Source organism: Pelobates fuscus, chromosome 5 (genome assembly GCF_036172605.1).
Source record: "Pelobates fuscus isolate aPelFus1 chromosome 5, aPelFus1.pri, whole genome shotgun sequence".
Lineage (NCBI taxonomy): Eukaryota > Metazoa > Chordata > Amphibia > Anura > Pelobatidae > Pelobates > Pelobates fuscus.
This window is the reverse complement of record NC_086321.1, coordinates 82,797,621-82,817,904: the sequence shown is the minus strand read 5'-3', so window position 1 is coordinate 82,817,904 and position 20,284 is coordinate 82,797,621.

Genomic DNA, 20,284 nt, shown 5'->3' with positions numbered 1-20,284 from the left:
CAGATTCTGATTGCACAATAGAATGAAACAGAATGTACATATTTATACATGTGTCCCAGACTATTACTAAGCACAGTGAGGGGGTTCTAAATCTGCAATCAAATGTTATGGTTTACTCAATATTTATATCCTCTGCAATAAGGCATTTCCTTCAGTCATAATCTTTTTATTTAAACAGTAAATTTTATTTGTGAATGAAATTAACATCGCAAATTCACAATCATTAGTGTGGGATGCTTGTTTATTTTTCTGTGAACCATGTGCAATAAAGTAAAAAAAAGAATGCAGCATATATATTTAGATAGAATGAACAGACTGAACAACTATACCTTTATATAGTGCCAGATAATCATGCATAGTCAGCTATTCTGTGAGGTTAGATTTGGTCCCAGTTTGTAGGAATTTGAGACATTATGTATCATCTGATTTTTATAATCACACAAGTAATTTTAGAAGTAATATCATTTTTGTTTTCTTACACGCACAAGTCTAGAATTGTTGTGCAAGACTTTTTTTTAGTTAGTCTTTCAAAAGGAGAGTATTTTTGTTAAAATATAGCTATCATATATTTTGTATGTCATTACTAGCCAGTCTCTTTCATAAAAAAAAACACACAACATAACTTTTATTAGAAACAAGGAATGCAGGACTAACAAGTTAATTTAGAATAAACAATTTCATGCATACATTGCTGTTCCTGTGCACCTAAAATAAAATTATATCAATTCACACAAAAGTAGTGTCAGAAAATAATAAAATAAGAATAATCTGCCTATAAGTATTTATAACAAAGTTGGTATATGCACCAAAAATATGAAAAAAAAAAATTATCGCCCACATTCAATAAGCCAAGATACAGGAAGTGCAGCTTTATGAAACAGGCTGTACGGCAAAGCATGTATTTCATCGGTTAAAGGAACACTATAGCACCAGGGATACAAACATGTATTCCTGACCCTATGGGTTTAAAATAGCCATTAGGTTGATCGGGCCTATCTACCCCACCACCACCTGTTAAAAAGGCGATTTACTCCATTTTGTTCCAGTGCCCCGCGGGTCTCCACCCAACCACCCCCGCTCCACCTCCTTGGCTGATATCATCAAATTTGATTATCTCAGCCAATCCAATGCTTTCTAATAGGAAACCATTGGGAATCTTTTGCGCATGCACGGAAAAAACGCTGTGCTGCACCAAGCAACATCTTCTCATAGAGATGCATTGAATCAGTGCATCTCTAAGCAGAGGGTTCAGCGTCTCCACGCAGACTGGGGAGATGCTGAACATCAGTGCTGTACATTGTGCAGCACTGACCCAGAAAGCACCTCTACTGCTCGTCTGAGTGACTACCAATAGAGCTGCTCCAAGGCAGTAATATAAACACTGCCTTTTCTCTGAAAAGGCAATGTTTACATTAAAAAGCCTGCAGGAACAGGCAGTAGACACCAGGACTACTACATTAAGCTGTAGTTGTTCTGGTGACTATGGTGTCCCTTTAACTTTCTACTGAATGTGGTATAGTTGATGTTTGCCCTAATTCATAATAAAAGTCCCGGCTGTGCCCATAAACCTCTGCAGAGGTCTCTGGAGCATACTCAGCACACACAGAAAAAAATTACTGGAGCAAACTAAATTCTTAGCTACCAAGTAGTTTGTAAAAAAAAAAAAAAAAAATACCACCAGATACCAAGCATTTTGAGTGTCCTGGAAAGTAATGTTTACATGTATTTTTGGTTTCAGTATGTATATATGTATGTATAGAAGATTATTTAATGAAAACAAAAAAGAACATTTTGTATTGACAAGAAAGCTTTAAAAAATAATTTACCAAATAATGAAGTTAAAGCAAAGTAAATATATTACATATCTCAATACCTAACATTGGCATTTTGTATCATGTATCATTATTCCATTATTCCATATATCCCCAAATTGTGATATATATATATGTTATACATTTTCCTTTACTTGTTCATCCTTTATAGAAATATTGCTGGTATGTATATATATATATATATATATATATATATATATATATATATTAGAGATTATACTGACATAATGAAGTTCGGTCGAATAAGGTGTATTTTAAACCCTACACTCTGACGTACCATTTTAGACTGAAGAGTAATATACGTAGTGCATTGTAAGCTACATTTCACAAAGTAAACCAAAAATGAAAGCATGTTTCTACATTTTTGGCAGTTAGGGGGTTAAATATCTTGCTTACCCAACAAAGAAATCTAGACTTTTTTTCCCCAACTGAAAAGAGGAGAAAGAGCGGATGGGTCAGCAAGAGGCCCATTTCACTTAAAAAAGCCCCTGCTGTACAACACTAACACTAATGCTTTTAAAAATATCTAGACCAATCACTATTTTATTAGAACCTTATTTGTTTAGTCTATCAATGTGTTTAGGTGATACATTCTTCACAATTAACACAGTTCTCTACATATGTCTTGATCCGTGATCTACGAGTCTCCCTAGTATTACTGTTGATTCCCTTATTGGAGAACTCATCCAAAACCAGTATCCCACTGTCCTTTCCTGCTGCTTGTGTGCATTGCATATCAATATTTAAACCATCTGACATTACAAATCAGGTCCCTTTTCTCTCCTGTCACTGAAGAATTAAGTGAAATGCATTGATGTGTAGGTGCTGTCATTTTTCAAGAACTTATCTTCTGCAATAATGCTTATTGAAAGTCTAAGAGTCATCTGCTTTAAATTAGTATTCCCTAGATATCTGAGGAATATGTTGATTTATTGAAAAATGCCAGGATTCTTATGCAAGTTTTCACTCATTTGCCTCTTAGGCTAAACTTTTCAATGCCAAGAGGGATGAAAAATGTGATAAATTAAACATTACTGATTTGTTTATCTTCAATTAAACTTTAAAGTGGCCCCCATCCTGACTGCTTTTAAGAATATATATTGAAGTCAATACACACACACACACATATATATATATATATATATATATATATATATATATATATATATATATATATATTAAACTAAACATAAATCCAAAGGGTTGTTGCAACAATTTCTATTCAAATCCATTGGCATTAATATAATATATATATATATGTATTCAGGCAATTTGCCTGGATTTGTGGGAGGGGCTAGTTTGCTACCTCTAGCCTACTTAAGGCACTCCCCTTACCTTGCTCCTTACCATTCGAGGTCAGAGTTGAATGAGGATCCACTTCCGGGTTCTCTCAGACGCCATCTTGGTTTTCTTACCCACAAGTTTTTCTGCAGCAAGCTGTGTCCAGGAATCCTCTTGCAGGCCTTTTCCGTCCGTCCAGCTTCTTACCCAGGTCTTCGTCGTAGATCGCGTCCCAGGGACTCCTAAACCGTAAGTCAGACCTACCTGTCACTCCAGGATCGGTTCCCACGGCGCACGGTACAGCACGGGTCCTCGCTTTACGGTTTTCTCTGTCGCATTTCAAAGCCTTTTTCGCGGCTTCATTTCTTACAAATTGTTCGGCTAAATTATGCGTATTAGAGAAGCGATCAATTCGTACAAACTGTTTTTCCCTTGCTTCATTTAAATGATTGTCATTTCGGTTTGTGTTTTCTGGTCGGCACTTATTCATAGTATATTCTATGCACGATTGCTGTTCGCATTAAAATGCATACGGTTAAGCTATTAATGCTAACTTCTGTTTCCCTTCATACTAAGATTCGGTTATTCTGCTATGTTTTCACATAGATCTTTTTCGTGAGTTACATTTCATCATTTCATGTATTTACATTTGGTTAAAAAGTTGCTTGGTTAAATAGACAGACCATTTTCATGCTATTTTTAAGGTATCACTTATTACATCAAGGGTGTGAAACCAGCTAACATTTCTGTATAGACCATTGGACTCCCACGCTTACTGGAGTTTTTTTTTTTTTTAATTATCCATTTCATTACAATTAAATCAGCCTACGTTACAGGCCTCATTTCTTTGTTGTTAACCATGACACATAAGGATTTAATTCCTTTTCATGCATACTCGGGTTGAATCACACGTACTGATCTAACCAATCATACGTTTCCTGCACAGTAATATACATATATATATATAACTTACATTTTATGTTCCCCTTACACACCATTATTATATAACACATATGTTGTTGGTACATAGGCCACGGCCTCTCTCAGATATCTTATTAAAGCCATGCCAACATTTCTGAGTAACACATATCTATTGCATAGTATCAACATTTTATTTGCAATCATACGCAAGCAAACCTTAAAACATTGCTGCTACAAGCTATAAGTCTGTTTTCTTTCCAACAATCCACACTCATCATACTACTTTCTTTTACCCATTTCAGGCCGTCAAGCTTATATATATATATTTGCTCCACACGGGTTTTTCCTGTGAATTTGTCATACTACCAGGTACGTACACCTGCTCATATGGTATTTCTATCATACATTTCATTTCATCCCCCTAGGTTAGAGTGCTGGCAATAGGGTCACAGGCATCCCAATAGGTATTTACCCCTTCTTGGCAATCACCATCAGTTAGTGGTCCTGCAAGGCCAACACCCCGCCTCAAACGTTTCAGAGGCAAACACCCATCGGGCCACACGTTAGCTAGCCGCCTCGCATGTTGCATAGAGAGGGCCTTACCTGTCACTCCCTTCCCCTGTTTTCTGTCTTACAAAACTCCGGCCAATGCATAGATAGAGCCTCTCAAGCCGCTTGGCAATTAGCAGGGCCTCATCTGTCACCAAACAAGTATAATGTTTTCGCCATCCGGCCTAGCTAGCCTGCCAGTACAATTTGGTGGTTTCCTATACTAATTAATTGTTTTGTTTATAGTATGTCTCAGGAAGGGGTAGAGGATTTCTCCCTGCCTAGCACCCCGGCTAGAGCTGTCACTCCCACACAAGGAGGAGAGCTAGCCAGTCCAGCATCGATCAGATCCTGGACGATCCCACGTATAACCACGGAATTGAGGAGACGACAAATCCCCTACCCCGCTACAGCAAGGAAAGCAGAACTTTTCAAACTGCTACGCACATCTACAAATAACATGGATTCCAGGGAAGGACCTAGCCAGTCCAACCCAGGAGATATACATGCCCTGTTATCCTCACTCATGGCGTCCATGAGCAAGGTCAACTCCAGGCTGGAGAAACTTGAGTCGGTCACCACGGCCCTTACTCTAGAAGGGCCACCCGCTGCTGCTTCACAAGCACCAGCTGACTTGCCATTAGTTGCTCCAGCCATCATCCTTGATGACCAGGAAGTTAGCTCGGCTCATATGATACCTGAGCATATAAAAAGGGATATCCTGGAAAGTAAAGACGTCAACCTGGCTTCCCTGTTGATTGCCTCCCAGGATATTGTTGAGAATAAAACGTATGCTTATGATGATGTATATGTTGTTGTCAGGTCTAGGGATGCCCACCTAAACAGGAAACTGACTATCCCTGAATTTGTACTAGCTTTTGGTATTTACAGGGATGTCATCTGTGCGGTCTATCCCAACAGAAGAGAGGAGTTTGATCTCTATATGCACAAGCTGGTAGAGCTGGGCAACAAATATGGTGGTTCAGCCTTCTATGACTACCATAGGTCTTTTTCTGCAAAAGTGTCTGGAGCCTTCTCCCAGTACGGAACACGATCCAACTGGGGAAGGTTTGAAACCGTCATTTTTTGCACACACTTTGCAGGTCTAAGAACACCGGCTTGTGCATACTGCTCCTCCACAGCCCATACTACAAACTTTTGTCCCAACACAGCGGACGAACATGCCTCCACGCAAGGAGCTAGTTCCTCTGGGGTTCCAGAGAAGTTGTCACGAGACAAACTGGGATGCCCAATCAAGTTTCTGGGCAAGTCCCAGATATGTAATAATTTTAATGTTGGGTCTTGTAATTACAGTGGATGTAGACTATTGCATGTCTGTTCAAAATGTTTTAGGGCACATGCAAAGACCATGTGTCCAAATAAAATGTATTCCAAGCCTTACCTAACGTCCATTAATATGCCAGTATTCACTGCATTTATGTCTCAGCACCCATCTAGACACCTAATAGACTTTCTTATCTCTGGTTAAAAAGAAGGCTTCCATACAGGTATCCTACACATACCAGCCGGAACTCTGGAATGCCCTAATCTACAATCCGCCCAACACAACCCCATAACGGTTGACACCCTCATAGCTCAAGAAGTGGCTGAAGGCTTCGTATTGGGGCCTTTCAAAACTCCCCCATTCACAGAATGGCGCACTAACCCCATTGGTATTGTCACAGGGAAATCTTCCCAAAAACAGAGACTCATCATTGACTTATTAGCACCCCACTCATCGGCCAACCCCAGTCTTAATTCCCTCATCCCCTCTGAGGAATTCTCCCTGCAATACACCACCATAGATCACGCCATTACCGCTATCATACAAGCAGGGGTTGGAGCCTGGCTCAGTAAGACCGACATTACCAACGCCTTTAAATTACTACCAATCCACCCCACACTGTGGCACCTGAATGGCATCAAGTGGTCTGGGAACTACTATTTTTTAACCTTTGGGTCCAAAAGTAGCCCAACTATTTTTTGACACATTTGCCGAAGCATTATGCTGGTTACTATTGAACATAGCCAGATGCCCTACGGTATTACACTACCTGGACAATTTCCTACTGGTCGAGGAGAACACTTCCCCTCCTAGTAGTCTCAAAGCTACCACTAAGCTATTTGAGCAACTAGGTGTAGCTATCTCCCCTAAGAAAACAGAGGGGCCAGACACGGTTATCACTTTTCTGGGTATCCAATTAGACTCCGCCACGATGCAAGCGAGCCTACCACACGATAAGATAGTGAATATTCTCACTTACATAAACAGCTACCTTCAGCTCGGTACTTGCAACCGCAAAGAGCTACAGTCTCTGCTGGGATCACTAAATTTTGCTATGCGCATCATACCTCAAGGCCGCTCCTTTATATCAAGACTATTGCATCTTTTTCCACTTTTCCTACATGACACGCACAGGTTGTCCTTAGATACCCAAGCTACGGCAGATCTAAACATGTGGAAGAGATTTTTATCCACTTGGAATGGTAAAAGTATGTTCCTCCCTCAACTGACTGACTCATCTCCCACCATTTGGTCAGATGCGGCATCTACCACTGGTTTTGAAGCAATTTTTGGGAACGAATGGCTTTGGGGCAGCTGGCCTTCAACAGTTCAGGATTTGGAAGGTTTTTCCACTACCTCAGCTCTTTTTGAGAACTATCCCATCGTGGCGGCTGCCGTAGCATGGGGTCATTTATAGGCAAACATGCCAGTTCGTTGCTACTCAGATAACCAGGCAACCTGTCACATCATCAACAAAGGTCGTTCCAAATCCCTTACGATCATGAGATTTCTGAGGAAACTCACTTGGTTTGCAGCTTGTCACAATTTTTTCCTATGCTGTTTCCATGTTCCAGGTGTATGTAACACAGCTGCTGACAATTTGTCTCGCTTTAAATTTCAGGCATTTCATCAAGCACTCCCGTCAGCAGCGCCCACAGCCACCATCACTCCAACATTTTAACAACTCATACTGGACTAGAAACCATCATGCAGCATAGCGGGACATTGTCCCAATTGGCACTTTCAAACAATACACACAAAACATACAACAGAGCTTTCACACTATTCAAAAGATTCCTTCTGGAACATAACATCATGCAACCATTTGTTATGACATCTTTTTTGGGGTTTGCTTCCTTTTGCCACCTTAAACTTAAAATGTCATATAACACCATCAAACTCTATCTCACTGGCATTCAACACCACATGCTAATCTCTCACCAAATTAAGACCATACTCAGAGGTATTCAGAAATCAGAACCCACACATACAGCCCAGAGGCTACCCATAGATAACCATATCTTTAAAGCATTATCTAACCTGCTTGACTTAAAACCGTTTGACACCAATACAAACTCCATCATCAAAACAGCAATATACATAGCTTCTATGGATTTCTAAGACCGAGAGAATTCACTACAACCTCCACGACCCAAACTACTCCGTTCCTCCTCTATTCCCACTTGACAAAACATATGGATCATTACATCCTGACTTTACCTCACTCCAAAACCAGTCAGCACATACCCGTAAACATTCCGTACTATCCCACGCACAACAGATGGTGTCCAGTCAGGGTTCTTGATGCCTACATACAGCATCATAACTTACTACCCTCACAACCATTACTACAGCTGCAAGGTTCAGTACTGACCACTACAACCTTCATGACCTACGTCAGGTCTTTGCTCACACAACTGGGCCTCAACGCAGCCAACTACTCAGGGCACTCCTTTCGTATAGGAGCCGCGTCCACAGCCTCCAGTGTAAACATCCCAACTCATGTTATCAAAACACTGGGGCGCTGGAAGTCATCCGCTTACTCACGGTACATACCTAACCCAGTACAAAAATTAAGGGATGCTTTCAAAAACATGTCTGGTTGATAAAATGTATATGTATTGGTTGTCTGTAAATAAATTTGTTTACTTTAATTTTGCCCTCTTCTTTCTCAGGCCTACCTCATCGTCGGTTCCGGCACACCACAACCGACTTGCTCTTTTTATTATCCTACATTTATTTATGGTATTTCACACTGTACTATCATAAGCACCTAACACAAGTATTAAGGCAATTTGCCTGGATTTGTGGGAGGGGCTGGTTTGCTACCTCTAGCCTACTTAAGGCACTCCCCTTACCTTGCTCCTTACCATTCGAGGTCAGAGTTGAATGACCCTCCCACCACACCACATTTTAACATTTATTTCCTTTCTATTTCTTTTCCTGGGTAGGCCCTCTTCTTTCTCAGGCCTACCTCATCGTCGGTTCCGGCACACCACAACCGACTTGCTCTTTTTTATTATCCTTTTTATTATCCTACATTTATCTATGGTATTTAACACTGTACTATCATAAGCACATAACACAAATATATATAACAAAGTAAAGCAGTACCTTGCACTCAGGCTCCAAAATAACCAAACCCGGTGCAGCACCAGGGCTTGAACATCCAAATAGAAAAATAGTTGGTTGCACTCTCGGATTTCCATAAAATATAACTTTTATTCCAATGGTTAAAACAGATCAACGTTTCAGTCCATCTTGTGGACTTTCATCAGGCAGTAGTAGTTCCAGTTGTGACAGGAGCACTTGGGGCTGTGACTCCCAAGTTGGGGGAGTGACTTCAACATATTTAAGGTGGGACATCTGAGATCGCTGTCCAGAAGAGTGCAGTTCTAAGAATAGCTAAAATACTGCGCAGAATCCTCAAACTCCCAGGCCTCTGGTAGAGGACCCGAGAATGAGGAATAATTATACCACTCAGGAGGGGTGAGAAAATCAATATATATATATATTTGTGTACGGCACATTCCGAGGACGTAAGGAAAACAGGGTTAAAAATAAGTAGTTCCTTAATAGCAAGTCAGTTGAGGTGTGCCGAAACTGACGTAAGGTTAGGCCTGTAAAAGAGGGCCCACCTAGGAAAATGATAAAATTGAGGGTGCGGTGGGAGGGGCACTTCCGAGATCGTCGAAGACAGGTAAGCAGGGGCTCACTGGGTTTAAATAGGGAATTTAAGTGCCTCCCACAATTACAGGCCAAGCCTTCTATTTGTGTACGGCACATTCCGAGGACGTAAGGAAAACAGGGTTAAAAATAAGTAGTTCCTTAATAGCAAGTCAGTTGAGGTGTGCCGAAACTGACGTAAGGTTAGGCCTGTAAAAGAGGGCAAAAATAATAACCATTAAAACAAAATGCGTTTATTAAGCGGTACATCATTTAGTCATATCACAGAAAGCCAGCCTTATCTCTTTCTCTGGATTGGGAATGTATCTGTTGTATGCGGATGATTTCCACCTCCCCATATTTTTAATTATGTGTGTCGGTACATGATTACCTGAGGCAGCTGTGGCTGCTCCAATACGAAAAGAATGGCCCGAGAATGAACGTGGGTTTTGTCCCAAGCGGAGTAAAAGGGTGTGTATGTAAAGCATGAAGATTTTTGTGGTCAGGGGTTTCCCTAGTATAGCTAGAAGTGGGCTATCAGGAACGGAATTAGCTTGGGCTGCTACTAGCTTATCCAATACACGGACGGGACACCATTTGGTTGAAGTGGGATAAAAGTTAATTTCCACTGGTGGGCCTGATTGGCTTGTTTTGGTACGGGTAACGGACAATGTGTAGTGGTCTAGTTTTTTAATTAAGTGTTTCTTTTGGAGGCACGAGCTGAAATCAGAAGCTCTCTCTACAGTGAATTCTTTGGGTCTCAAGAAACCGTAAAAGGCTAGATAAGCCGCTGATTTGATAACGAGGTTTGTGATATGTTCGAAAGGGGACGTGTCGAGTACATCGGATATATTCTTAAATAGCTTACTATCTATGGGAAGGCGTTTAGTGGGTATGTGTACTGACAAGTTATGAATGCCTTTGAGGACACTTTTAATAGGGTAGGAAGATAGGAAAGGAGACTTGTTGGGAAAGGAGGTTAACATGTAGTGTTGGATTCCCGTTAAGTAGAGTTTGATTGTGTTGTAAGCTAGATTAAGAGAAAAGTGGCAAAAAGTTGTGAAAGCAACCATGGTTTCAACAGAAAAAACATTTATTACACAGTAATTACGAACGAAACACATAAACAGTTCATATGCTCTGTAATAGGCTTTCCTTGTGTTAAGGGATAGACCCGCCTGCGCAAGCGTGCCGCTTAGTTGTAAGAGAGCGCTTAACGCATTACCAGGTCTTCGAATTTTGGAGGTACCCTGGGTTGCTGGGTAGCTGTAGGATGTAGTCTGAAGAACTCCTGCAAATTGAAGCGTGACAGAGCATCAGCGGCAGTATTTTGTATACCTGGGACGTGAACACAGGATATGCAGAACTGGAGATTAGCTGCTAGCCAAGTGAGTCTCCTGACTAGGTTCATGATCGTGAGGGACTGAGAGCGGCCCTTGTTAATGATGTTACAGGTAGCTAAGTTATCACAAAAACACCTGACTGACTGCCCCCTCCACTCTACCCCCCACGTGTAAGCTGCTGCTACGATAGGGTAGATCTCAAAAAGAGAGGAGGTGGTACTGAAACTCTCGAGTGATGTGGTTTCGATCGGCCAGGAGTCGTACAGCCACTCGTCTCCAAATATGGCCGCATAGCCTAAGGTACCTGAAGCGTCAGTCCAGAGTACTGGGGAATCGTCGGAAACGGGGGGAACAAACAGTGACCTGCCATTCCACGAGGAAAGGAACAGCTGCCACATTCACAGGTCAGCTGTAGCTGACTCGTCTAAGGGTGTAGTGGAGTCATCGTCAGGGAGACCGTGCAAAAGTGAAAGGATTCTGGAAATGAAAGACCTACCCTGTGGAATTATTCTCATGGCGAAATTAAGTGAGCCTAGAAGTGACTGTAGCTGTTTCCTGGTGCAAGTGCCTAGTGACATGCAGGTGCTAATGTAAGACAGAATTCGGTCTACTTTCTCCTGGGGCAGGCTGGCGTGCATGGTGACAGAATTGAGTGTAATCCCCAGAAAAGTAATTTCGGTTTTGGGACCTTCAGTTTTGTCCAGGGCTACGGGGACACCTAAATCTTTAAAGAGAGTGAGCAAGTGATTAACCCCTTAAGGACACACGACGTGTGTGACACGTCATGATTCCCTTTTATTCCAGAAGTTTGGTCCTTAAGGGGTTAAGGCTGCGTGGAGTGCAGTGGTGTGGTTCAATGGTGAGGAAGTCGTCTAAATAATGAATGACAACTGGGCATCTGCAGAAGTTCAGGAGAAGCCATGTTAACGTTTCGGCGAACAGGTCAAATAACTTGGGGCTACTTTTGGAGCCGAAAGTAAGCCTGGTAGCGAAATAGTAGTTGTCTTGCCACTTAACTCCATGCAGATGCCAGAGTGATTGATGAATGGGAAGTAACTTAAAGGCGTTAGTAATATCTGACTTACTTAACCAGGCTGCCTTCCCGGAGTTAATAATCGCTTGAATGGCATCATCGATTCTAGCGTACTGAAGAGAAAAATCTTCTGACGGGATTAGTGCATTCAGGCTAGGTGTGGGAGAGGCGTGTGGTGCAGAAAAGTCAATAATAAGTCTCTTTTTGTTGTTAAACTTCCCCGTGGCGATACCTAGAGGGTTAGTTCTCCATGAGGAGAAAGGAGGGGTAGTGAAAGGGCCTATCATGAAGCCGTTATCTACTTCTTTCTGTAAGAGTACTTGTAGGGTGTCGGGGTCTGTGAGAGCTGACTGAAGGTTGGGGCACTCCAAGATGCCTGAGGGGAGAGAGACAAAGCCTGTGTGAAACCCGTGAGTGAACCCTGACGTGAGAAATTCCACCAGATGTAAAGAAGGATGATTAGCCAGGTAACGTTGTAAACTCGGTATGTTTATTGGAGTGGATGCCTTTTTAGGGTACAATTTGTTAGGGCACATCGTCTTGGCATGTGCCCTGAAACAAAGCGAGCACACATGCAGCAGTCTACAAGCACTGTAACTACAACCCCCAGCATTGAAATTATTGCAGACCTGAGCTTTGCCCAAGAACACTATTGGCCTGCCTAATTTGTCTCTTATTTCCTTCTGGTTGGAAGTTGACTGAAAATCGGAGTTGGCGTTACTGGTAGAGGGGATAGCTACATTTTCAGGACAGAAATTAATCGAGTGAGCTGCAGACGAGCATATGGCACAGGAAGGGGTTTTGAGACCTGCAAAATGCATAAGAAACAACTCCGTGTCCAGCTGACCCCAGTCCGTGACTGTATTATACTGAGACAATGAAGCGGCTGACCTAGAGGAGAATGACTTGTGATAGTCGTAAAAGGCAAAGCCCCCGTACTTATAAGCTAGCTCTATCACCTTGTGTAGGTATAAGTCTAGCTCCTCTCTGCGGAGGGGAAAAGCAGTACAGATAACGTCTCTGTATAGGCCAAATGCCAAGACAAACTCGGGAATGTTAAGTTTCCTATTCAACCTAGGGTCTCTGGCCCTCATTACTACTGATAGATCCTCAAACGTGTACGCCCTGTTTTCTACCACGTCTTGAGCCGCTATCAGTAGCGAGGCCAAGTTGACATCCTTTCCCTCTATGATGTCACGTCTGAGAGACTGCGGTATTAGGTGAATAGGATTAATAACGTTAGTAACTTTCCTAGCCGGTAGAGGGTTACTGTTACCTCCTAGGGCGGGCGTGGGTTGGGCAACCGGCCCGGGAATCTCGGGGACTGTAGGAACATTATTAGCTTCCAGGTTATCCAACCTATTATTGATAGTGGCAACTGAGGACACTAGGGAGGCCATCATGGCGTGTAACTCAGCCAGGCTATTAAGTACATTAACCTGTGAACTAGGGCCAGGCCTTTCGTTATCCTCAGTAGAGTTCAATAAACGAAAAAGTTCATTCTTCCTGGCTGAAGCCGGATAAGGGATATTCCTCTTTTTTAGTTCAGCGGTAATCTTAGGGATAGTCCAGGAGCGATAGCTGGAAGCTGGACTTGGAGGGGTTGGTTGCCTTCTCTGTGTGCCCGACCTGAGAGGGGTGCTGGTAACCGACAGATTGTCTTCTAATACCGAAGCGTTGGACATTCTAAGGGGGGCAGAGAGGGTGAGTTTAGTACTGAAATGTAAACAGCTGGAGGGACCCCGCTTACTAGGTTAGTGCCCATAGGCGAAATTGTATTAACTTAGCTTCAGTTGGTGGCAGATGAGGTCCTAACTACTTGCCAAGTGGCTATGAGAGGCACTATCTATGATTTGGCTCGTGGGGCCTTGGTGCCACTGAGGTGGGTGGCGGGGTGTTGGCCTCTCGGTGACACGTAAAAGAAGTAAAACGTTTGTCCGTGACTGGTGAGGCCCTAACTAAGTTTTGAAGCAAGGCTATAGCTATGCGTTGGGACGATTGGCCTGAACCTCCGAACGTAAGGGCTGACCTTATGCCTTGCGGGACCTCTAAACTTATAGGCAAAGAGGCCTATGGGAACATACCTAAGTTGGCGGGAGAATTACAACTAGACCTCAAACCCCCCCCCAGGACACACCAATAACATACCTGCAGAGGAAGGAATACTTTACTTGACCTAATAATGGACTATTATCCTGAAGGGAACCAACGGAACTAAAGGGAAAGAAACGTGACCTATTTATGAAACGTACTATTTAATTACCATATACACACAAATGAACTGGGTGACACAGAGGCCTACCTCTTTAACAAAGCTGCGAACACGTATACCCGCGAAGGGCCACTTGCGAGAAGTGTCAGTACTAGTAAGGACTACAACAGAAAATAGGACATGAACAGCCATTAAATCAATGGAAACAACAAACCCCCTATTATTCTACTTTGCTATTTATGACTTTAAGGGGACCATATAAACCACTTAAAATACAGAAGTTTAGAATACTGGGCAATACAACAAAACCGCCTAAACCCCTCTTATAAACGTAACTACTAAATTTATTGCTAAAAATGTGAACAATATCCAGAAAACGAAACAGAATGAAGGTATTGCACCAAACTGAATGAAAAACGTGTGGCAACCCGGTCCGGCTAAACGAGACTACGAGGTGTAAGTGTAACTGAACGTGTTACACTGACCGAGATTGCAGGAGCGGAGTGAAGCCGAGCCCGTGAGCGACAGGGCTAAACTTACGATTTCGATGCCGTCCGTGTAAGGCAAAAGCGTTATACTCACGAATACAGCCGCAGAGCGTTTGAACCGGGCTGCCGGCGGGCGGGAAACTGACGTCACGGATCTGTAAACCGGAAGTACACTGAAGCACTTCCGAGATCATCGAAGACAGGTAAGCAGGGGCTCACTGGGTTTAAATAGGGAATTTAAGTGCCTCCCACAATTACAGGCCAAGCCTTCTATATATATATATATATAAAAATATTTATTTTCATTTTTTTTTTATTCTTTACATGAAGGTACGCACAGGGTATCACTTGTGAAAACACAGGCTACATGACCAAATCAAACAAAAGCAATTGAAATAGCTAAACAAAATTAATACTTCAATTGGTTTCCCCAAATTCAACTGAAATTGATGAAACTTATAATGTCTTCTCCAGTCTCAAAAGGACTCAACCCCTTCATGACAAGCACCTTTAGTACTTAATAAAGACCCCTTTTGCTGTTATGACCTGCTGCAAGTGAGATGCATAGTCAAACATCAGATTCTGGCAGCATTTCTGAGGCATCTTAGCCTCCTAATCAATAGCCTCCAGTTCAGTAATATTCTTGGGTTTGTGTACTGCAAGTGCCTTTTTTAAAATCCCAGCAGAGATTTTCTATGGGGTTCAAGTCAGGTGACTGTGAGGGCCACTGTGAAATTTCCCAGGACTTCTTCTGCAACCAAGCCTTGTTGAAATGTGAGGTATACTCAGGATCATTGTCTTGTTGGAAGGTCCAATGATGCACAAGCTTCAGTTTCCACACAGATGGCATGATGTTTTCTCCTATGATTTCCTGATACCTCAATGAAATGTAAAAATGGAGTGGAGTGTGGCTCTTTAAGAAAGAGCAAGAGACAGGTTTGTAAAATATACAGAATAAGACTGTGCTCTCTCTAAAATAGGGATACCCTCTATATATGCATTAATTGACAAACTAACTACATAGTATAACCACATGCAAAATCAGAAATCAAATATATAATAACAACCAATCTTAAAATTAAAAATAATAATTTAGTATTTAAAAAGCTATTGATGCTGATCTCTATTTGCTGATTAGTTGGCAAATAAAGTGGCAGTTGCATGTGTGTATATGTTATACAGTTCATCTATCCATCTATAGACCTGTATTAATTGTATTTTTTTTTTAATTCTTCATGGGTAATCACTATTAAACATATCTTTTATTTTAAATCGGAAGTCTGGCTGTCAAAGTAACCTGTTTTTGCGTGTTTATCTCCCCCTCTAGGTCCACCCTGTCTTAAGGTTTTGCTATCGTAATCCAAGGGAGGAGCTATCATGGGAAGTTACCTCCCACATTCCTCTGGGGCCATCTATATTTATATTGATCAGGTCGAATGTACCTTCTCCCCGATCACCCTGCTCGTTGCACAGTATTCTTTAAAACTATACAAGAACACTGATATCCCCAATCTTTCTCCCTGTCTTAACAGAGTGATCGTGCTTGTATGGTTATGTATTCTCCTTACTCATATTGATAATTCAGTCGTAAATCATAAACTCTAGTTATGAAATTTAAAATTAACCTAGGTTATTATAGAACATCCACCATATAAAACTATTCTAAATATTCTAAAGACTTACACTTATAAGTTTCTATAAATATTGTATTCTTCGGAGTACTCTTACTAATAATAATTCTAGGGTTGAAAAAAAAAAAAAAAATCCTATTATCCTAGAACTGTTTTCTAGAAACTGTCAAAGTTTGAATAATGCATTCAGACCATTTGGTTGTAGTGTGTCCAATAGAAAGATCCACTTAATTTCCCTTTAACAAGTTCCATCATTTGGTTCCCTCCTCTCCAGTTTTTGGACACCTGACATATGGCTCTAAATTCTCAAAGACTTGGGCTTTGGCAAAGTGCGCTAATTGTAGCGGAGCCTTAGTCCTGACTGGGACTTTCCTCCGCTGGATCATCAATACTGGAACTCAGGAACAAGATACTGCCAAGTGAATAGCCCACCTCCTCCCCAGTAACTGGATGACACAGTTTTGAGAGTACAACTGAACTTTATTCTACCACACAAAGCTTTTATTCACTGGCCCCAAGCATGGGTCTACACATCCAGAAAATAGGGATTTCTTGTGTTTAAAAGATAATTGAGCTCAAATTAGGATAACTCAATTATCTTTCAAATACATAAACTTACACACATATTTTAAAATACCTCCAAACTACATGAAAATGATACAGGAACCCCACAAAAATCATATCCCACAATAGCTCTGATCTGAGCACCCAACATATCCAAAAAGCACTCAGAACGATTTGGTAGAACAAAATTGCTATTCGGGTAAAATATTGACCAACAGGCCACGAGGTGATAGCCCAAAACAGTTCAGAGGATTGGGTAGGATGGCCTTTAGGGGGATTCTGTGCGAACACCGATGAATGCTCCCCGTGGCTTTTATGGAGTGAATTCTGCCATCAGTCGGTAGATCATATCTCCAGAACGTTGCTCGGCTAGGTGGTCGGGAAGTTGAAGGGCAGCGGTACGAACTGCTTGTTCGCAGACTCGTGTGGCCGAAAATAGTTCCAGACATTTGACCATGTACTGCTGTCTGTGTTCGGGAGACAAAATGGCCATGCACTGGACCACTTGCGTTCGGTTATACGAATGGCAGACATCCAAGGAAAGCACTCAAGCTGATGTGTCAAGTTGTTAATTTGTGGATAACAGCCAGGGGAGGTCGGTGTTCGCTGAGGTATAAAAAGGGGGACCACACACCAATCATTTGGGAGACGAAACAAGGGGGTAATGACAACCGAACACAAGGGAATGGAGTCTGCTACACTAATGTTGTAAGTATCTTCTGGTAATGCCGTGCATGTGCTCACGTACTCTGGATTTTTCTAGTGGTTCTGCCCACATATTGCCATCCTCATGGGTATCTGAGCACATATATTACATTACTACTATCGCATGTGCAATTGCCACTTAATTTTTTACCCAATCAGCCAATAAATATTATTAGCAAGGTAATCAGCAATAACCTTTATATAGAAAGATTTTTAACTTGCTACTTTGTATCACTGATAAAGCCTAGTAAAGGCGAAACATGTGAAAAACAAGGTTTATGCCTAGATGTACACCCTCATTACCCTGACTTACGGACAAGAATAGAAGTCAAGCAGTCTTTCACTGAACTATTCAGTAACTGCTGGTAAACTATACAGAGAACAGTGGACACTGAAAACAGGGATGTGGAAGTCCTAGCATTTTTTTATATACCTTTTTTCCATTTTTATTTTTCCATTTTTGTTCTAGTAATATATTTTTAACAAATAATTTGTGCAATCACCAATAGCTTTATAAATACTAAAGTATTAATAAATATATATATATTTTTAAAATGTATTAAGTTTGGTTGTTATATTTTTGATCTATAATTTTGCATGTGGTTATAGTATATAGTTCATTTGACAATGAATCCATGTAAAGAAGGTATAATAGTATAAAAGGTATTTTACAGATAGTGCAGTCCCCTTTTTCTGTATATTGTATCTGTATATTTAGGTTAGCGGTATTATTCTAATAGGATTTGCCTTCTCCCCTTTTAGCACCAGCTCTTCTGCTATCTTTTTTTTTCTTCTTCTCTCCTGCATCATACTACTCCCCAGTTTCTACTTGCATAGGTTTGTAAAATAAAAGTAACTCTGGGAGGTTATAAGTTTTCCTGAAGAGGTGGGTATTTTGGGAATTTTTAAATGATTAAAGACTAGAAGACAGGTTGTTTCAAAGGAAAGGAGATGCCTGTGAGAAGTCTTGCTAGGGTGAGTTAGCAATAAGGGTGCAAGCAGCAGACAGAAGAAGGTCACTGGCAGAGTTTAGAGACCGAGAAGTGGCATACCTACAACTTAGTAAATAGTCATAGAATTAGTGAATAGTATTTTGAATTGACTCCGATAGGGTACAGGAAGCCAATGTAGGGATTGACAGAGGGACGAGGTGCGAGAGGAGCTACCGGAGAGAAAAATAAGCTTGGCGTGGCATTCATTGGGGGCAGTAGCAAAGCATAACATCTTCTGGGAAGACCAATCAGGAGAGAATTACAGTAATCAATGTGAACAATTACTAGGGTATGAACAAGCTCCTTAGCAGCCTCTTTTTTTAAGAAGGAGATGGAGGAGGGCAATGTTTTAGGGGGGCATCGGCAGGATGTGGCAAACGAGATGTCAATGTAAGGCAAGAATCAAAGATAACACCATAATATTGAGCTTGCAAGGACAGGCTAATGCACACGCCATCAACTTGCAGGGAAAGCAAAAGAGGAGGATTGGTATAATGAGGAGGAAAAATAAGAAGCTCAGTTTTAGAGAGACTGAGTTTCAGAAAGTGGGAAGACATCCAATCAGAGATGAAAGAAAGGCAAGCAGTTATGTGTCTAGGAGAACGAGGAAGAGAACAGGCGAGGACACCTATATCTGAGTGTCCTCAGCATTCAGCTGAGCCTTAGGGGACTCCAAACTAAGTAGGATAAGGGTAGGTGATGTCATTAGAAAAAGAGACACTGAATTAACTTTGGAAAATATAGAATGAGAACAACAAGAGGACAGTGTCACAGAGACAGAGGGATTGAAGGGTTTGAAGAAGGAGGACATGATCAACAGTGTCAAATGCAGCAAACAGGTCAAGAAGAATGAGTAGTGGCCTTTAGATTTAGCCATGATTAGATCATTAGTTACTTTAATCAAAGCTGTCTAGTCTAGTGGAGAGGGGACGGAAGTCATATTGAAGAGGGTCGAAGAGAGAGGTGGGATTGAGAAAGCAAGCCAGATGGGTAAAGACAGTTTCAGAAGCTATGTGAAGAAAGATAGCAGGGGTATGGTAGAAGGATAGGGAAGACTGGTCAAGTGAAGGCTTTTTAAGGACAGGTACGGCAGTGTGTGTAGGGGTGCAATGTGTGTGATAGGTGCAGTGTATGTGTCTGGTACTGTGTATGTGGGGCTACAGTGTATGAAGTGTGCAGTGTGTGAGGGGTGCAATGTGTGTAGGGGTGCAGTATGTTTGCAGGGAAGCACTGTGTGAGGTGTGCAGTGTGTGTCAGTGGCTTACTAAAGGGTGGGCGTAGGATTTGGGAAAGAGAAAAAGTGTATATAGTGAGTGTATAAAAAAGGGAACATGCCACAGTGTTAGAGAGACTGAAGCAGCAAGAGCATTTGTGTAGTTGCTTTACCTTAACTAATTTTAATTGTCAGCCAGTCCACACCAGTTTTGTTCCAATATACATCCATCTTAAGTTGCCATTAGTGTTGTCGCGAACATGAAATTTTCTGTTAGCGAACGGCGAACGCGAACTTCCGGAAATGTTCGCGAATAGGTGAACCCGGCGAACCGCCATAGACTTCAATAGGCAGAATTTTAAAACCCACAGGGACTCTTTCTGGCCACAAAAGTGATGGAAAAGTTGTTTCAAGGGGACTAACACCTGGACTGTGGCATGCCGGAGGGGGATCCATGGCAAAACTCCCATGGAAAATTACATGGTTGATGCAGAGTCTGGTTTTAATCCATAAAGGGCATAAATCACCTAAAATTCCTAAATTGTTTGGAATAACGTGCTTTAAAACAT